The sequence below is a fragment of the Colobus angolensis genome, unplaced genomic scaffold, assembly GCF_000951035.1.
Source record: "Colobus angolensis palliatus isolate OR3802 unplaced genomic scaffold, Cang.pa_1.0 Scaffold44, whole genome shotgun sequence".
Taxonomy (NCBI): Eukaryota; Metazoa; Chordata; class Mammalia; order Primates; family Cercopithecidae; genus Colobus; species Colobus angolensis.
Genome location: NW_012117821.1, coordinates 4,103,609 through 4,123,028, shown reverse-complemented (window position 1 = coordinate 4,123,028; position 19,420 = coordinate 4,103,609). Strand labels below are relative to the sequence as shown.

Here is a 19,420-nt window from a genome sequence, read left to right as displayed (position 1 = left end):
CTGGTTCAGGTGGCTCAGAACAGAGAAAGAAACTTCATTTGTTTTAGAGAACATAAGGGAAGAGAACAAGAGTCTCTGCCTTGTAATCCAGAGAATTATTCCCAATTTTTGCCAAGAACTTCAAGGCGGTACCTGTACAAGTCTGCAAGAACCGCAGTGTTACTGGGTTTGGGATTCCCCCTAAAGCAGATACAGCTTAGACAACAATGCCAAAGTTCTTTCAAATATCTGAAAAGCCTTCCCAAGAAGGAAGGGTCCAAACAAGCCCTGACTGCAAAGACTACAATAAATACCTAGCCCTTCAATGCCCAGACACAGATGAACATCCACAAGTATCGAGAAGACCCAGGAAAACATGACCTCACTAAATGAACTAAATAAGGCATCAGGAATCAGTCCTGGAGAAACAGAGACATGTGACCTTTTAGACAGAATTCAAAATAGCTATTTTGAAGAAACTCAAAAATATTGAAGATAACACAGAGAAAGAATTCAGAACTCTGTCAGATACATTTAACAAAGAGATTGAAATAATTAAAAAGAAATGAGCAGAAATTCAGGAGCTAAAAATTGCAGCTGGTATACTGAACAATGCGTCAGAGTCTTTTAACAGTGGAAGAAAGGATTAGTGTGCTTGCAGACAGGCTATTTGGCAATCAGCAGCCCTTGGGGCTGCTCTGTTTATGGAGTAGCCATTCTTTTATTCCTTTCCTTTCTTAATAAACTTGCTTTCACTTTGTACTGTGCACTTGTCCTGAATTCTTCCTTGCGTGAGATCCAAGAACCCTCTCTTGGGGTCTGGATCCGGACCCCTTTCCTGTAACATTAGCATATCAATTCTTCTCATTTAAAAAAAGTTTTTAGTGTTTTCCAATGTATTAAATAATATTAAACTAATCTTAGTCTACTTTGAAATAACTCTATACCATTTCACATGTTGTTCACATACTGTATAACAGAATATCCCCAGTAGCTGCCTCCCATACCTTGTGAAATTGCTGTCATTTATTTTACTTATCCATATGCTAAAATCACCCACCACATTGTTACCATTATTACTTTAAACAGAAACATATTTTAAGTTACTTATCAATTTTTAAAAATTATGCCTTCATTTCTTTATTTCCTGATGCTCCTTCCTTCTTTATGTAAATCAGAGTTTCCAGGCTATACAATTTTCATTTCATTATCCTTTTTTACCTTTCTTCTAGGGCAGAACTGCTGGTGATGAATTCCCTCAGTTCTTGTTTTTTGGAGAAAGTCTTTAATTCTCTGTAATTTGTAGGGCAATCTGATGGTTGGTTTTTCTTTGAACTCTTCTAATATTTTAGTCCACTCTCTCCTTGCTTGCATGGTTTTTGACAAGAAGTCTACTGTAATTTTCATCTTTTTTCCTTTCTATGTAAAGCATTTCATTTTCTTTGGCTTCTTTCAATATTTTTCTCTTTGTCTTTGGTTTTCTTCAGTTTGAATATGATATAACTGGTTGTAGTTTTTTTTTTTTTGGCACTTTTCCTGACTGGTGTTCTGTAAGCTTTCTGATCTGTGGTTTGGTATATGTCATTAATTTTGAAAAATTCTCCTCTGCTATTACTTGAAATATTTCTTCTGCTGTGTTCTCTCTTCTCCACTGCTATTCTAATTCCACATGTCACATTAAACAAAGTATACTACATTTCTGAGATAATGTTTTAGTATTATTTTTCTCTTTGTATTTTATTTTGGGAAATTTCTATGGACGTATCTTCATGCTCACTATTTTCTTGATGTTCAGCCTAGTGATAAGTATATCACAGACATTCTTCATTTTTGTTGTAGTGTTTTTGTTTTCCAGCATTTCTATTGACACTCTCTCACAATTTAAATGTCTTTGCATAGTTTGCCCGTATTTTCTTTCTTTTATCTATTTTTTCCATTAGATCCCTTAACATATTATTCACAATTACTTCACATTTCCTGTTCTATGTCATATCTGAGCATGGTTCTGATGCTTAATTTGTGATTTTTCTTGTCTTTTGGCGTGACTTGTAATTTTCTGATTAAAGCTGGACATGATACGTCATGTAATAAAAATTTAGATATTTTTCTAGGTCTTTAGTATGTGGTCTTATGTTAATTTGGCTAAGAGCTGTGCTGTGTTTTATGTTTACTGTAGTTGTGGGTGCCAAAGCCTTTACATTTCTCTTGTATCCTTATTTTTGTCTCCTGTGTTATTTTGGGATTTCCTAAAAACTCATTCTCAGACAGAATTTGCATCTTGCAGCTCTTTCAGCTACTATTGTTGTAGTGGAGCCTTGTTGGTATGCTGGTAAAGTGCGAGGAAGAAGGGATATTCTATAATCATATAATTAAATCTCAATTTTATCAGTGTGCCTGTGTTCCAAGACTGTGTGACCTATGCTTAGATCTCTTAGCCTTTTTCTTCCCCCTTAGATGAGACAGAAAGGTCAGAGGGGGCCAGGGTGGGAGAGATGCCCTTCCCCCAGATGAGATAAGACTAGTGAAGTCATTTCCCCTGAAGAATAAGCCCTTTGCTCTGGAGAATACTCAGTGTGTTTTTCACAATGGTTACTCTTCCCTTCCCTTGATAAAGCCAGTGGAGAATCTTTCTTAGCTTTTCACAGTTAACATCTAGTTTAGTTCCTCAAGATAAAACCCACAAAAATGTAGGGTCCTCCTAGCAGCATAGCGTCCCTCCACTCCAGGATTTCTCACTTTCAAGCTAGTCTACATTCAGCTCCAGCAGTTGATTAACATTACAAGTTAAATGTCCCCACCAAGTGTGGCTACAGTGGCTTCTTCTTCAAGTAAGCAGATCTTAGCTGTGACTCACTGGATTTGCCTATTTTTCCAGATTTGGGGCAATCTCATTTCTCTAATGCATCCAAGAAAAAATGTGGAGTTTTAGTTTGTTTAGTTTTTTCTTGTGGTATGAACAGGAGTGATGACTTCCAAACTTTACTTGTTGAAGCTGAAACTAGAAGTCTTAGGTTTTTGTTTTTATAATTATATTTTTATTTCTGTGATTTCTGGATACTCTTTAAATGGATGGAATGTAATATCCTCTAGAATATTCAAGATTCGAAACAAATTATAGGAAGATCTTAAAATAAGTAAAATGTGTCTTGCCTCCTTGGGTATTAGTTCTTTCATTTGTAGAGTAAGTTGCCATTTTTTTGAGGTGTAGGTCCTCTTCAAATGTTTGGTTATTTTGCCATTCAGGATCCCTGCTCTACTTTATGTGGATGCCATTTCTGACTACAGAAGATTTTTTTCTGAAATTTTTGAGAGTTTGGGTGGGTATGCTACTGAAGAAGTTGTGCTCAATGCTTTGCACTTGGGGTGAAGAATCTGTTTCTCCTGATACATTGCCCTGATTCTCCTTCCAAATGATGAAATCCTTCATCAACAAATGCATGAATAAGTGGAGGTTCCACCAGCCTTGTGCTCTAAAAAAGTTTTCAGTTAAGCATCCTGATTATTTTCCCAGAGCCCTTTTATTTTCTCGAATTTCATCATACCTGGGACTAAACAACCTCTGAAATTATGCCTCCCTTTTAATTATCTTTTTTCAATGTGTTTTGGTCTGTGGTCTCCTTCTTTCATTCAATTCATCAGTGTTCTATCTTCTAGAAAGCCTTCGACATTTTTGATTTGCTGCTTATTCACTCTTATTTTGTTGTGTTTATAAATTGCAAATGACTTTTATTACAATTTGGGATTCATTAAGGTCATTTTTCTGGAACAGTTTCTCACATTATAAACTCATATTTGTTAGGCTGATTTTCTAATTAAACTTATAACTTCAACAGATTAAAATTAGTCATCATATCTCTATCCCTATCAAGAATGACAGCTTTTACTTACAGATCTACATTATGTTAATACACATATGAATAAATGAAGTGTATATAATAGCTATGCTTCATCTTGTTTTGGAATTACAGTTATTCCGGACTTATATCTACACAACTAATGGCAATATCCTTTCCTTGGTTTGGGATTAAATGAATTGGGATAAAAAAGGAAAAAAGAAGAAAGAAAAAAAATCTAGAGAAGGAAAGACATTTCTATCTTCACCACCACTGCACAGAAAAGGAAGCTTCCCATTTGTCCTCTGGCTTCTCCAACCTTCTGTCCCATCACACTGTTCTTATGACACTGGACTCATTGGTTATGCACTACACAGATATGGCATAACATTTCCTTCTGTTCTTTCGCTGCCTTCCCTTATATGGAACTTCAATTTTCTTCCTCTGGGTGTGGGACAGCTATTTTCGGTCTAAATAGGCTGGCCACTCATCTAGCCCCACTTAATCACCAAGCCAATGCAGAGAAAGCAAAGCATATGCACTGCATCATATGTGATATTTTGTCTAATTTGTTTCCATCTTAGGTTCTATTTTAGTGATCTGGTGGAGTGACCTTCACTACCACAGTCTATAATCTGTAAACCTTATATGACCCCAGTGATTTTTTCCTTCTTCTAGGTATCTATTAATGGATGGTATGAGGAAATATGTTGTTATTCTTCCTTTTAAGTAAAACCTTTCTGAAATGAACTGTGAGTATTTTTATTTAGTTTTTATTTTATAAGCGTGAACTTAACTCTGCCATTCCACTAGGCATGGAAGGGAATAAGAAAAATATGGAACCCGAAGGGACTGCAGTAAGACCACAAAGATTATAGGACACTGTGAGCAAATGGGGTGAAGAAGTTCTCTCCTGACCTACAGAAGGAATGGTCTGGTGGTTAAGATAAAACACAAGTCCGATTTGTTACATTTGTCCATAGTCAGCAATGGTGATCTACTTGCTAGTCTTACCATTCCTGGACCCAAAGTGCTCCACGGCTTCCATGATATTCTTTACTTCCTTCACTTTGCAAAGACTACATGCTTGCCATTCAACCATTCAGCCGTGGCAGTGCAGATGAAACACTGGAAACTGTTTGTGTTGGGTCCAGCATTTGTCATGGACAAGATGCCAGGACCTGTATGCTTCAGGATTCTCATCATCAAATTTCCCCCCATAGATGGACTTGCCACCACTGCCATTATGACATGTGAAGTCACCACCCTCACACATAAACCTTGGAATAATTCTGGGAAAGCAGAAACCATTATAACTAAATCCTTTCTCTCCAGTGCTCAGAGCATGAACATCTTTTGCTGTCTTTGGGACTTTGTCTACAAACAGCTTGAAGGAAACTTGGCCCAAGGGCTCACCAGCAATAGTGTTGTTGAAGAACACAGTGAGGTTGACCATGGCTGGTGGCAGGGGGCTCCAGGCAGTGTCGGCATCTTCAAAGCTGAACGTTTTTTTGAATAATCCAAATTATTTAACTACTTTTATTTCTGTTTGCTGGTCTTTAAAAATTCAAGCAATCACTGCTCAAGCCATTCAATCCCTTGACAGAGCCCCAGTCATATTTGAATGAATTTTACCCATGAACCAGAAATTTAGCCTATGATTAAAACATTTGCTTTAAGAAATTAAATTTCTGAATGCATTTAAAATAAAATGGAGTGATTAGAAGCTTGGAATCATTACTCTTATTATTCCTGCTATTTTTTTTATTTAGATAAAACTTACATTAACCATAAAAGATAGAAGACTTGGCGACAGAGTCTCAGCCTCACCGCTGCTGCCACCACTGTCCTGAGACTGCTGAACTCCTCCTGTCCATCTGCTGCCACCACCCACTCTGGACACAGAACATCCAGTCGTGGATAAAAATGAGCTGGTTCAGAAGACCAAACTGGCTGAGCAGGTTGAGCGATATGATAGCATGGCAGCCTGCATGAAGTCTGTAACTGAGCAAGGAGCTGAATTATCCAATGAGGAGAAGAATCTTCTCTCAGTTGCTTATAAAAACGTTGTAGGAGCCCGTAGGTCATCTTAGATGGTCATCTCAAGTATTGAACAAAAGACGGAAGATGCTGAGGAAAAACAGCAGATGGCTCGAGAATACAGAGAGAAAACTGAGATGGAGCTAAGAGATATCTGCAATGATGTACTGTCTCTTTTGGAAAAGTTCTTGATCCCCAGTGCTTCACAAGCAGAGAGCAAAGTCTTCTATTTGAAAATGAAAGGAGATTACTACCATTACTTGGCTGAGGTTGCCACTGGTGATGACAAGAAAGGGATTGTGGATCAGTCACAACAAGCATACCAAGAAGCTTTTGAAATCAACGAAAAGGAAATGCAGCCGACACATCCTATCAGACTGGGTCGGGCCCTTAACTTCTCTTGTTCTATTATGAGATTCTGAACTCCCCAGATAAAGCCTGCTCCCTTGCAAAGATGGCTTTTGATGAAGCCATTGCTGAACTTGATACATTAAGTGAAGAGTCATACAAAGACAGCACACTAATAATGCAATTACCGAGAGACGACTTGACATTGTGGACATTGGATACCTAAGGAGACAAAGCTGAAGCAGGAGAAATGGGAAAATTAACCAGCCTCCAACTTTTGTCTGCCTCATTCTAAAATATACACAGTAGACCACTTGTCATCCATGGTGTCCCACAAATAGTTTTTTGTTTATAATTTATGACAGGTTTGTGTTACTTCTATTTGAATTTCTATATTTCCCATGTTATTTTTATGTTTAATGTTAGGGGAGTAGTGGTCAGGCATGGTGATTCATGCCTGTAATCCCAGCAATTTGGGAGGCCAAGGTGGGTGGATCACCTGAGGTCAGAAGTTCTAGACTAGCCTGGCCAACATGGTGAAACCTCGTCTCTACTAAAAATACAAAAATTAGCCGGGCGTGGTGGCAGGTGCCTGTAATCCCAGCTACCCAGGAGGCTGAGGCAGGAGAATCGCTTGAATCTGGGAGGCAGAGGTTGCAGTGAGCCAGTATCACACCATTGTACTCCAGCCTGGGGGACAAGAGTGAGACTTTGTCTCACTCACACACACACACAATATATATATGTATATGTATATGTATATGTGTATGTATATACATATACATACACATATACATATATATAATATATATATTAGGGGAGTAGAGCCAGTTAACATTTAGGGAGTTATCTGTTTTCATCTTGAGGTGGCCAATGTGGGGATGTGGGATTTTTATACAAGGTATAAATGTTTGGTATAGTACTTTCAGTACATTGTGGCTTCACAGGGTCCAGTGTTAAAACTGCTTCCACATCTAACCAAAGAAAACTGCCTACATATTGGTTTGTCCTGGTGGGGAATAAAAAGGATCACTGGTTCCAGTCACAGGTGTAGTAATTGTGAGTAGTTGAATGTTTGGAGCACTTACAAGGCTGTGGTAGAAACAGATATCCCATGGATACCACATGTTAAACCACGTATATCTGTGGAATACTCAATCTCACTGTGCACACCTTTGACTATAGCTGCAGAAGTGTTCCTTTAGATAAAGTTGTGACCCATTTTACTCTGTATAAGTGCAGAAATGGTTCACATTTCATTATTTGTAAAGTTATCTGCTGTTAGCTTTCATTATTTTTGCTACATTCATTTTATTTGTATTTAAAATTTTAGGCAACCTAAGAACAAATGAAAAAGTAAAGATGCAGTAAAAATTAATTGCTTGATATTCATTACTTCATGTATATCAAGCACAACAGTAAAATAAAAATCCATATATTTAGCTTTTTTTTAGGTTTTTTGCTTTTGTGATTTTTTTTTTTTTTGATACTTGCCTAACATGCATGTGCTGTAAAAATAGTTAACAGGGAAATAACTGGAAATGATGGCCAGCTTGGTTTAATGTCTTACAAAATGTTCATGAACAATCCAAGCATAATTGTTAAGAACACATGTATTAAATTCATGTAAGTGGAATAAAAGTTTTATGATTGGATTTTTCAACTACTTTTTCCACAGCTTTTCATGTAACTTAGTCTTTTGGTTCTGAAACTTCTGTAAAGGAAATTGTACATTTTTTTGAAATTTATTCCTTATTCCCTCTTGGCAGCTAATGGTCTTTTCCAAGTTTAAACACAAAGTTTATCATAACATCAAAAATATTACTAATATCACTACTGTTTGCAACTATGTCTCAAGATCCCCTCTCAAAGTTTATCATAACAAAAATACTACTAATATCACTACCGTTTCCAACCGTGTCCCATGATCCCTTCTCTTCCTCTCCTCCCTGAAAAAAATGAGCACCTATTTGTTCTGGGAGAGGGGGAGATTGATTAGGAAAAAAAAGGAGTATGTTCCATTTAAAATTTTGGTATATGGTATTTTCTTTTTTTTTTTAGACAGAGTCTCGCTCTGTCACCCAGGCTGAAGTGCAGTGGCGCGATCTCGTCTCACTGCAAGCTCCGCCTCCCAGGTTCACGCCGTTCTCCTGCCTCAGCCTCCAGAGTAGCTGGGACTACAGGCGCCCGCCACCTCGCCCGGCCAGTTTTTTTTGTATTTTTTAGTAGAGACAGGGTTTCATCGTGTTAGCCAGGATGGTCTCGATCTCCTGACCTCGTGATCCGCCCGTCTCGGCCTCCCAAAGTGCTGGGATTATAGGTTTGAGCCACCGCGCCCAGCCAAGGTATATGGTATTTTCTAACTTAGGAAGCCACAATGTTCTTGGCCTATCATGATGTTGGGTAGCATTAACTGTAAGTTTTTTGCTTCCAAATCACTTTTTGGTTTTTAAGAATTTCTTGATACTCTTATAGCCTGCCTTCAATTTTGATCCCTTATTCTATGTGTCAGGGTCACAAGATCACCTTCCTTTTTTAGCCTTCTGTCTTGTCACCAATCATTCATACTTGGTGGCCATGTACTTGGAAAAAGGCCACATGATCTTTCTGGCTCCATTCAATGTCTAAGGCACCCTGCTTCCTTTGCTTGCATCCCACAAACTACTTCCCTCATCCTATTTACTGCAACAAATCTCTCCTTAGTTGATGAGATTGTGTTTAATCTCCTTTTAAAACCCTACCTATCCTGAATGGTCTGTCATTGTCTGCCTTTAAAATCCTTCCTCTTTCTCTTCCTCTATTCTCTAAATAATGTTGGGTCTAAGTTATACCCAAAGCTCACTTTACAAAATATTTCCTCAGTACTTTGCAGAAAACACCAGAAAAAAATGCCATTTTAAGAGGTATGTTTTTTCTTTTAGGATGTAAGCTTCTCAAGAGCAGGGACAATGTTTTCTGTATGTTCTATTGTGCCTAGTACACTGTAAATGCTCAATAAATATTGATGATGGGAGGTAGTTAGTCTTGATGATAAGGGCGAGAAACTGAAATCCCAAACACTGTTTTGTTGCTTGTTTTATTATGACTGCAGATTAAATTGGGGACTATTGGCCCTTTTGGATAATTGTCCCAAATATTACATTCAAATAAAAGTGCAATGGAGAAAAAAAATAGGAGACTTGGAATTAAAAGATTAAAATGTACTTTTGGCTCTGCTGAATCACTTTAGGAAAGTTGAATAATATCCCTTAGTCTATTTTTTAAATCTATAAATGGTTACATTAACTGTATGTTTCCTAAAGTCTACATTAGCTCTAAAATTATTTTTTCTCTTACATGAAGTTATTATGCTCCACATATTTAAGGGATTACAGGTTTAAGATAATATAAATGTATATTGTGAAATGCTGGCTATTTATTAAAATGTGTGTAATGAAATCTGTTGTTATACTGGGGGCGGGGAGCAAGAAGGGGGTGGATAGCTCACTCAGTGAAAGCAGTGACATTGAATTAAACAACAAGTTTTCCATTTTGTTACTTGATCAATTCAAGAAAATATCTTAAAGGCATATGAAAAGGTCACTGCAAATCTCACACTTCTGCTATTCTATTATGAAGAACCCACTGAAAATATTTTGAAATAGCCACTTCGCCTGTGGAAAGTTTACAGAGCAAATTGACAATATGTCTTCACTGGCAGAGGCAACCCATGAACCTGCAACAAGCCAGTTTATCGCTTTTTGTTTATTTTGTTTTAGATAGATGTAGCTTGAAGTGTTTTTATTTTTGGTATGAATAATAAAACTGAGGGTGATAGGAATCTATTTGGCTCTAAGCTACCACCACTGGAATTACCAGGACTTTAAAATTCTCTCTTGCAATGGGAGATTGCTGGGCCCTTACATAATCTTCTTGGGAGCTGTTAAAATAGGCCAATTAGAGCTGCTTATCGGTTTCCATTGTGACACCTCCTGGCCTTATTCCTTCCTGCACCTCAAGCCCCTAGCACAATGGTTATGTCCTGTCTTCAAATCCTAGTCATGCTGGACCCTGGGGCCTTGATGGCTATAGTTCCCTATGCTACTCGATAGGAGAAGAAAGGGACATTTTTCTATCATTGCTGTAATTATTAATGACTTTCCTATGAGTTAGATTTACTGTTTTGTTTTTTTCATCTTTGGTGAACTGGGATCGACAGCTCATTGCATGTAGATGAGAAAACGATTGTTACAACTAACTGTATCTGTCCCACTAACAATCAGCTTTAGAGCTTGCTTCAAGTACTTTGCCAATCACTTTTCTGGATAAGTCTCTTTTGTCTCTTTATTTGTGTAGAGTCATGATTCCTACGTACTGGGTACTTCTTCCTCAGACTTAACATTTTCCACAGAAGTCCTTTATAGTTGCTTTCAAACAACCTGAATAGTGCTTGCTAGTGCCAGATTTTTGGAAATAGATATGCATATTAGCCACCATCCCACTCCACCTTGACCTCAGGAATCATGTTCCTAGTAAGTCAGAACGTTCCAAGTGCAGCATGAGCTTGTTATTAATCCCAAAAGGATCAAGAAAATTGATTCACTCTAATGATTTTTAAAAATGATATATTGACAAATTATAGTTGTATATGTTTATGGAGTAAAAAGCTATGTAATGATTTTTGAATGCAATGTGGAATGTTTAAATCAAGCTAATTAACCTATTCATCACCTCAAATATTTGGCATTTTTTGTGATAAGAAACATTTGTGGCTTACTCTCTTAGCTATATTGAAATATGCAGTACTCAGTGATTAACTACATTCACCACACTGTGCAATAGATCTCAAAACACAAACAAACCACAACAACAAAAACCAAAACCAAACTCATTCTTCCTATCTAAGGCTTTGCACCCTTTGTTATCATGTCGCCATTCCTCCACCATCCAGTCTCAAGTAAACACCTCCTCCCTATTTGTTTCTATGAGTTCAATTGTTTTAGATTCCACACATCAGTGAGAACATTCAGTATTTGTCTTTATGTGTTTAGCTTATTTCACTTAGCATGATGTCCTCCAATTCCATCTATGTTGTCATAAATGACTCTAGTGATTTTTCACCTTCCTGTAAACGTTCAGAATTTTTCAAGCTTTTGGAAAACTCTATAAAATATTTCTTTCCAGTTCCTTACTTTTCCCCCTTATCATTTCCTAGAGTTAAATATAACCTTCCTTTTGTTACTCTCCATACCTAAGACCCAATTCAGAAGTCTAACTTCTATATTGTGATGACGATAAAAGTATTGATAAGTAGATGAATAGATAAATAGATGTGTGTGTATTTGATATAGGATACATATATTTAACATGTATCTTGCTATAGGAAGAATGTTCTAGGGATTTACAGGTAAATGGAATCTTAAGATTTGCCCTATTTGCATATTGTGACAGGTACGACTCTTAAGCCTATAGCCCCCTCTACTGGGAGGATTTTCCCAGATTTATTATATGCACCTTAAGCAGGTGGTCTTTGTAAACCCTCTTTGAGTACTCTTGATCATTCCCTAATTAACTTAAAATCCCACCACTGTTCTGATTTATAGGATGCTACATGGATCCAAGCTTCTAAAGTGGATGAAGTCTGTTTCTCAATAAACTTCATTTTCACTCACTCTGAAGATTTGGTGATGGGTTCGAAGTCTGTGTTCACCATAAACAGACCTTTTTTTACCTTTCTTTCCCTTTGAACATCAGTGCTCATGAGGTTTCTTAGGGATAGCATCTCATTAATTGATTATTGGACATAATGTATTAGGTGTCTGTCATGTACACCATAATAAGAAGATCTGTAGATACAGAGAAAGATGTGAGGTACTTTGTTTGGTATGTTTCCCTACTTGACTTTTCAAGTGGTTAAAAAAAAAAAATGTAACACATAGGGTAGATGACTTTTATAATTTGTGTTCTGAAACTACTTAATAGCCCCAAATAATACCTTTTTCTTAAAAAGAGAACATGAAGTTCCCCAAGCATACTCCCAGCCCCTTAAGTCAACACAAGCTGACCCAGACTACGTATTGAGAATGCTGTTCTTCTCTGAGGCTCTGACTTGTGACAGAAATATGGTTTCTGCCAACTCTCCTAGGAGGGAGAACTAAAATTCTGTCCATCATCCTCATAGGCATGAGGTTCCCAAGAATGAGAGCAGTGCTATCCTGGGAGGCCTTTGGGTTACAGTGGAAGGAGCCCTGGGTGAGTTATGAGTGAGTTGAGGAACATTATCTTTAAAGAAGCATTATTTACTTCTCTCTTGGGGATAGAAAAGTAGAAATGACAAATGCAAATTTTTTAAAATGATAAGTTTTAGGTTCCTTGGATCACATTAACCTAAAAATTTCAAAATTGTAGACTATCTGTACATATCCAAATGCATACTTGTGCAATGAGTACTTTAAAATTAAGTAGACAAAAAGGTACATGCAGAAATGGAAATTACGATAGTCACATGATGTGAATTATGTCTTTTAAATACTCATTAGCAAAAATGATCTCAATCATCATTATCAGTCATCATCATCATAGTTGACATTTATTGGCCATTCATCATGTTTAACTCTTCTGTTTCTTTGCAGGCAATAGCCAAGTTGGAAATAAGTTTGGCGAATTAGAGGTCTAATAAAGACAAAACCCACTGCTTTGGTATTGGGGAGTAAATTTTGTTTGTGTCATTAAGTTGATGATAGTACACAAGAAAATAAAAGCTCCCAATAAAAACATGGAGCTCTGATGGGCACGGTGGCTCATGCCTGTAATCCTAGCACTCTGGGAGGCCGAGGCAGGCAGATAGCCTGAGGTCAGGAGTTTGAGACCAGCCTGGACAACATGGTGAAACCCCGTCTCTACTAAAAATACAAAAATTAGCCAAGCGTGATGGCAGGCACCTGTAATCCCGGCTACTGAGAGGCTGAGGCAGGAGAATTGCTTGAACCTGTGAGGCAGAGGTTGCAGTGAGCTGAGATCGTGTCATTGCACTCCAGCCTGGGTGAGGAGAGCGAGATTTTGTCTCAAAAACAAAACAAAACAAACAAACAAAACATGGAGCTTGAGGTAGCTTTCAGCTCAGCTCAGCTATGTGGGCTATGTAGATAGTATTGTTTGAAGTCTCTAGAAATAGGCTGGAAAAGATAATGTATAGAACAAAAGACAGAGTTTTAAGATAAACTTTTCCTTTCCTTCCCACCTCCCTCCCTTGCTCCCTTCCTTCCTTTCTTCCTTTCTTTCTTTCCTCCCTTCCTCTCTTTGTTTTCTTTTTTTTTTCTTTTTATTTCTAAGACACAGCTATTTAAAAATCTGTAGACCATCTCTATGATCTTTGGTTGGTCCTTGTTTGGTTCTAGGATGGGCACCTCTTTAAACTCTATAGCATCAATCTGTTTGCTCTTGAATTGTTATGAACCAGGAGTCATATCTGAAAGCAAAATGCCTTTTTGTTAATAACCCTTAAGAAATGCAGTATATACAAAGAGACCAAGAATAAACTATTGTGAAGCTGGCCGTGTAGGCAGTATTAAACAGATGGCATAAACATCTCTTTAGCAGTGGGAAATTAGTGTTAAATTATATAATGAATCAGGGCAGAGGTGTTTCAATCATTAATTTTTTCTAACTCTTTTTTTCTTAAGTTATGGCCACTTCCTTGGGACCATCTAGGAAAGGCATGCATTACATAGTGCCAGGACCAAAATACCAAAGCAGGTCCCACCTCACCCCTAAGCCTGAGGCTCTTTATATAGGGTACTAGCTCTCTCTGGCACACTGTCTCTTTTGCCTATTAAAGTCAACTTTCAGGAAGAGTTCCAAAGGTAACTGTCATGAATGTGACAATGACAGAGAGCTGAAAGTTAATCTTTCTAACATCACTTTTATTTGCCTTTTAACAGAACAACATTTTAAGCAAAGGAATTGAAACTTTTATTCTGGAATTTCAAGTCTTTTTGGAGAGTTTGTAGGGAATGTATACAGATAGCGCATGAATTCCTTTTGAACCCCCTTTCTTACCCTTCCTCCTTTCCTACTGAATTCGTATTATATAGACATCTATCAACAATGCAAACAAATAATTTGAATCCTGGTTCAGCCATTTGCTACAAACATGCTCTTGGGCAAATTATTGGACCTGCCTCTGAACTTTCTTCATTTGCAAAATATGTAAGAACTAAATTAAGTAATATATAAGGTGTTACATCTGTCCCCTAATATTAATTCTTCATCACACATGATAAACGTTTGTTTTCCAGAGATGAATTGAGTGGTTCTTCTCTTTACCCCACAGTCAAAATTACACCGTGCCAAACCATTTATTTATTCTCTCACTTCCATGCACCAGAAGTTTGTAGCCTCTCTTGCATTAAATTTTGCAAGAAATGCAAAATGATTAACATTTAGAATATTAAGCATGACTTTAAGTAGTAATAGCAGAAAAAGAAGGTCCTTATAATTCAAAGATTATTATTAAATTATTATATTTAAACTATAACTTTAACATATCATTTGGAAGGCTATTGCTAAGGTGGTTTGATAGGAGCAAAAAACTAGTTGAAAAGTTGGATGGAGGGATAAGGGAACTAGATAGAGGGATAAGGGAACTAGATGGAGGGATAAGGGAACTAGATGGAGGGATAAGGGAATACAATAAGCAAATGACAAATACAGCAAAAGAGAGCTGAGGACCTTATGAGATGGTGTGGAGTGAGGACACAGCCGACCTACATGTGACATGCCAAAATCATGTTTGAGCTTCTAGGTGGCAGGGAGCAGGCGGGGACGCTATGCACAGTGTTGAAGATAAGGACTTTCCCAGCTGAAGAGACTATGAGGAAAACGAAAGGATAGACATCCTTTTTATACTTGTTTAGACTGTTCCAAAGGCTGGTCTTCCCGGCATTTCTGTCTCAATATATGTGAAAGCAAAACAAAGTGGCAGAGATAGTTACACATTTCAGTCTGGAAGCGCATTCCTGTCAGAGCACCTAATTGCTTTGATCCAGTATTCTTCTTCTTCTTCTATTTTTTCCCCAGAGAATCTAAGCAGATCACAATGATGAAGACTCTCCTCTGAGAAAGCCAGAAGGCAGGCATATCTGCACGCTTGCTCTTTCAGTCGACCTTTGTTACAGATGATTTGGCATTTTCCCTACTTCCAAACCCCAAATTAAGTCTAGGCCTCTCATCAGTTTATTTTCCAAATCATGTCATCTTATTTTTCTTGCATGAAATATACAGATGGGTTTTTGTGATAAGGCACTCATTTCTAGTTTCATTACTCTTCTCCTTCTTGCATATAGTTGAGGGCACGTTAAAAAATTATCAGCAATTTGTATTGTATATAATTCAGTCGCTTGAATTAGTATTCTCTAATCTTTGGCATACAAAAGAAAAGATAACATGAAACAAGTTCTTTTATCATGGCAGGGTTTGCATGGCATGGAATATATAGTTCATCTAATTGCTCATTCAGTAGGGAGTTGCTGGAGTAGGTTGGGGTGGGGGATAGACTGCAATGTTACTGTGTACTTTGCTCTAAGTGAAAATCAGAAGAGGGGATAATTAATTTTCTTAGGGTTGTGTTATCAATTACTGTGTTCTCTTTTCCTTTTTAGATAATAGCCATGGTATTTGTGCCAAATTATTTCAAGAGACTATGCGGCATGTGTAATGAACAGTAGCTAGGAATGGAGAGGATCGACATAGTGCGCGAGGCTCTTTATGGAGACAAGAACTGCAATCTTTTTTGTAAGAGACTTCCATTTTCAGGCACAGGAAGTTTCCTCAAGAAGACTGAACCCATCTAATGTGCACTGGGTGGAGGAAATAGGGTTTAAAGAAGTGTCCTAGGTAAATATACAAACAGATGCATGAGTCTCAGAGGTATAGATCTGACTACTGATTAGGATCAGATCATTGGTTGGAGTCTTATCTTCAGCATAAAGTGAACAATCGAGATTTTGCTGGGCTAGGTTCTCCTTCATACAAAAATTATCATCTCGGAGCCAGAATTTGGATTTGGGAATTGACAAAGGTCAATTATATATTTTGTGCTTTGTGCCTGCAAGGAACAACTAGCCATTTTCTAGAATTATGGATAGTCGTAAGAAGTTAGAAGCAAAATTATACTGTCTTGATCATGAGCTTACTTTGTATTTTCTCAAAATTTTCTAGCTACAGTTTCAACAACATACATTTATATTTGTTTGGCAATGGCTCCTACTACTTCCTCCAGGATTCCAGGGAGTTTGAGAGTAGATGCCTTCATCTTCCTAGTGTTTGGCTCATGTTAAGGACATATTAAATGCTAACAAAATGAGTGAACACATAAATGACTTCTAGCCCATAAAGCTTTTAAAAATTACAGAAAAGGTCAGACGGCTTTTGTAGAGTCAGCCAAGATCTCCTGATTCGCTGACTGATTTTTCTTTCAATAAACACATATTTGGTAACAGGAATAATGAGAAGGTAAATTAACACACGGTGATCTCTTTGCTAAATACAGGGCACATTGGAAAGGGGTTATGGAGTAAATACAATGAAGAATAAGCATGCTTTCTGCTTTTAAGCAACCATAATCCAGTGAACTACACAAGGAGATAAACGAAGAGTTAATAAATGTGCAAATTGCCGGGCGCGGTGGGTGGCTCACGCCTGTAATCCCAGCACTATGGGAGGCCGAGGCGGGTGGATCACGAGGTCAGGAGATCGAGACCATCCTGGCTAACACGGTGAAACCCTGTCTCTACTAAAAATACAAAAAAAAAAAAAAAATAGCCGGGCGTGGTGGCGGGCGCCTGTAGTCCCAGCTACTCTGAGGCTGAGGCGGGAGAATGGCATGAACCCGGGAGGCGGAGCTTGCAGTGAGCCGAGGTCGCGCCACTGCACTCTAGCCTGGGCGACACAGCGAGACTCCGTCTCAAAAAAAAAAAAAAAAAAAATGTGCAAATTATTCTAACAGAAGTGTGTCTGTGGTTCTCTATGAGTGGAGATGAGTCAGTCTGGGAGGTTCGGAAAGGTGCTAAGAGGAGGTAAAATAAGAGCTTTAGCTGTGACCTTCAAAGGGAAGCTAACTTGGCAGAAATGGGGATTTGGGGTAAGGAAACCAGACGGACAGAGAGGCACAAAATATCCAGTGTTCAGTTCTATGCCTTACACCATATCAAATGAATGAATGAATGAATATCTGCTTTGCATAGCACATTAACTTCCCAATGATCCTCTGCTGCATATGCACAGACATTAGAGAATTCTTTTCAGGGTGTTTCCCTATTACAGCCATTTGGGAATGTGAGAAATTACATTCAACAACCCGGAAAACTACCCCCAGAGCTTTCATTAACATCTGTGTATCATTGCCTTGTGCTGGTAAATATCTCCATTCATATCTGCAGTCACTCTGCCCAAGTTTTAATGCTGGCAAATAAAACTCGAGCACTCGTCAGAAAATAAAATATTTACCCAGCACACTACCACAAACAAAGTTATTGGAATGGTGAACTATTTCAATAGCCATTGAGCACATGAATTTAATGAGATAAAGGTTGTATTTTATCCAGAACATAAAGATGTACTGATGGTGACCAGAGGAAATGTGGGGAGCCACTTCTCTGGTTAAGGTCTCCCCATTAGGAAGGGAAAAGCATCACAGTAAAATGGGTATGAGCTGCGGGGGCATTTGATCAGTCTTTTTTCTTCCTTTCTATGCATCAGCTGTGTCTACTTTTAGATAATCTGGCAAAAACCTTATTACTGTGTACAGGACCCCAAAGGAGACCTGGAGGGTGATCCAGAAAAAAGAGCAGCTATGAGTTCTATGTGCTTTTTCAACATATACAATCTACTGTCTGCTACCTCTTAAGCCAGAGTGGACATTGAAGCAGAATAAGATGATTTTTAAATTTATTTTGTGCTTTAATTCAGAGGAGAAGGAAAAGGCTACAATAACTCTATATTCATATTATTACTGTGATTCTAAGTGCTCTGGTTTAGTGGGAATTTGAGGCTTTCTATGAGCAGAGTCCTGGCCATTCCAGCATCTGCTCTTGTCTTTGAATTTCTATTTGCATTTTCCCAATTAAGTCACAGAGTTTTAAATTTTCATGCTTTTGTGTATGCTGTTCTCTCCTCAAAGTCTCCTATGCATCCTGCAAAACCCATCTTCAAACCTAAATCCTAGAGACAGAGAAGAAACTGAATCCCTCTACCACCCTTATGGAGTATTGTCGCTACTGGTATGCGTGGTACATGAGGACAGGGAAAGTATTTGCCTTGTGAATTACCCCAACTCCTGCACTCAGAACAGCTCTTTTCATAGAATAAATGCTCAACAAATATTTGTTGAATTAATGAGTAATCAATGCTGGAATTTATTCAAAACCTGGAGATTTTAAGCTTGCTTTTGTGAATAAGCTCTCTTACCCTTGTTGGCCTGGCTTAGATTATATTCAGAAGGATGAATGTTTGGTGGAGTTTTCCAAACACTCCCTGATTTATTCTCGGCTCCCTGATTTATTAAGCTTGCACTGACTCAGACGGCAAAGCTCTCCTCACCCTCCACCACATACATATTGCTAAGTCCCAGGAGAACTATATTATACATACTACCTGCCTCCCACTCCCCTCCCCGCACTCTTGGTTTTTAGTAATATTAGTGAGAAGAAATGTTGCTGCCTTCAAAATGGTGAGTGAAAGTGCCAAACCAGTGTATGATATGCAGAGGTCTTCTACCTGCCACATAAACAACAAGAACAAACAATAGAAGTCAAAGGTACATCTCCTCCAGAACAAGTGCTCACTGAGTCTGTATCCTGCAAAGGACAGCAAGGCAACCGACTGCGTGGGACCCACCATACACCTGTGTGATCCAGCTCAGCAGAGGGAAGAAGGGAAGGAGAGAGGCCTGGGGCTGTAGGAAAAGATTTCTGGAGAAGGAACATGGGACAGAGTTAGTCTTAAAAAGAAAGGAAAGCCTCAGATGCATAAAGAAAGTGTGATGTTCTCCAGGTAGGGGCTAAGTCTGTAAGTATGCTCTGCAGACAGATAGGCAGCCAGGCAGTTTGTCCCTAGGAGATGGGTGGGGCACATGGTCCCTGCTGCAGAGCCATAGGAGACAAAGTTAGAGGGAGAGACCAGAACTGGTAGGCCTTGAATGCTGGAGTAAGCAGTTTGGACTTCACCCAACACAAGTTAGACAC

At 38.3% G+C, this 19,420-nt stretch overlaps 2 pseudogenes across 1 annotated transcript; one reads left to right on the top strand and one right to left on the bottom strand.

Moving 5' to 3' along the window:
* Positions 1-4,779: 4,779 nt before the first annotated feature.
* On the bottom strand, positions 4,780-5,268 carry LOC105522740 (annotated as a pseudogene).
* A 375-nt stretch (positions 5,269-5,643) lies between these two features.
* LOC105522739 lies at positions 5,644-8,006 on the top strand (annotated as a pseudogene). The gene is made up of 2 exons (XR_001003493.1): positions 5,644-6,621; positions 7,013-8,006. The product of XR_001003493.1 is annotated as a 14-3-3 protein zeta/delta pseudogene (transcript).
* Positions 8,007-19,420: the final 11,414 nt, after the last annotated feature.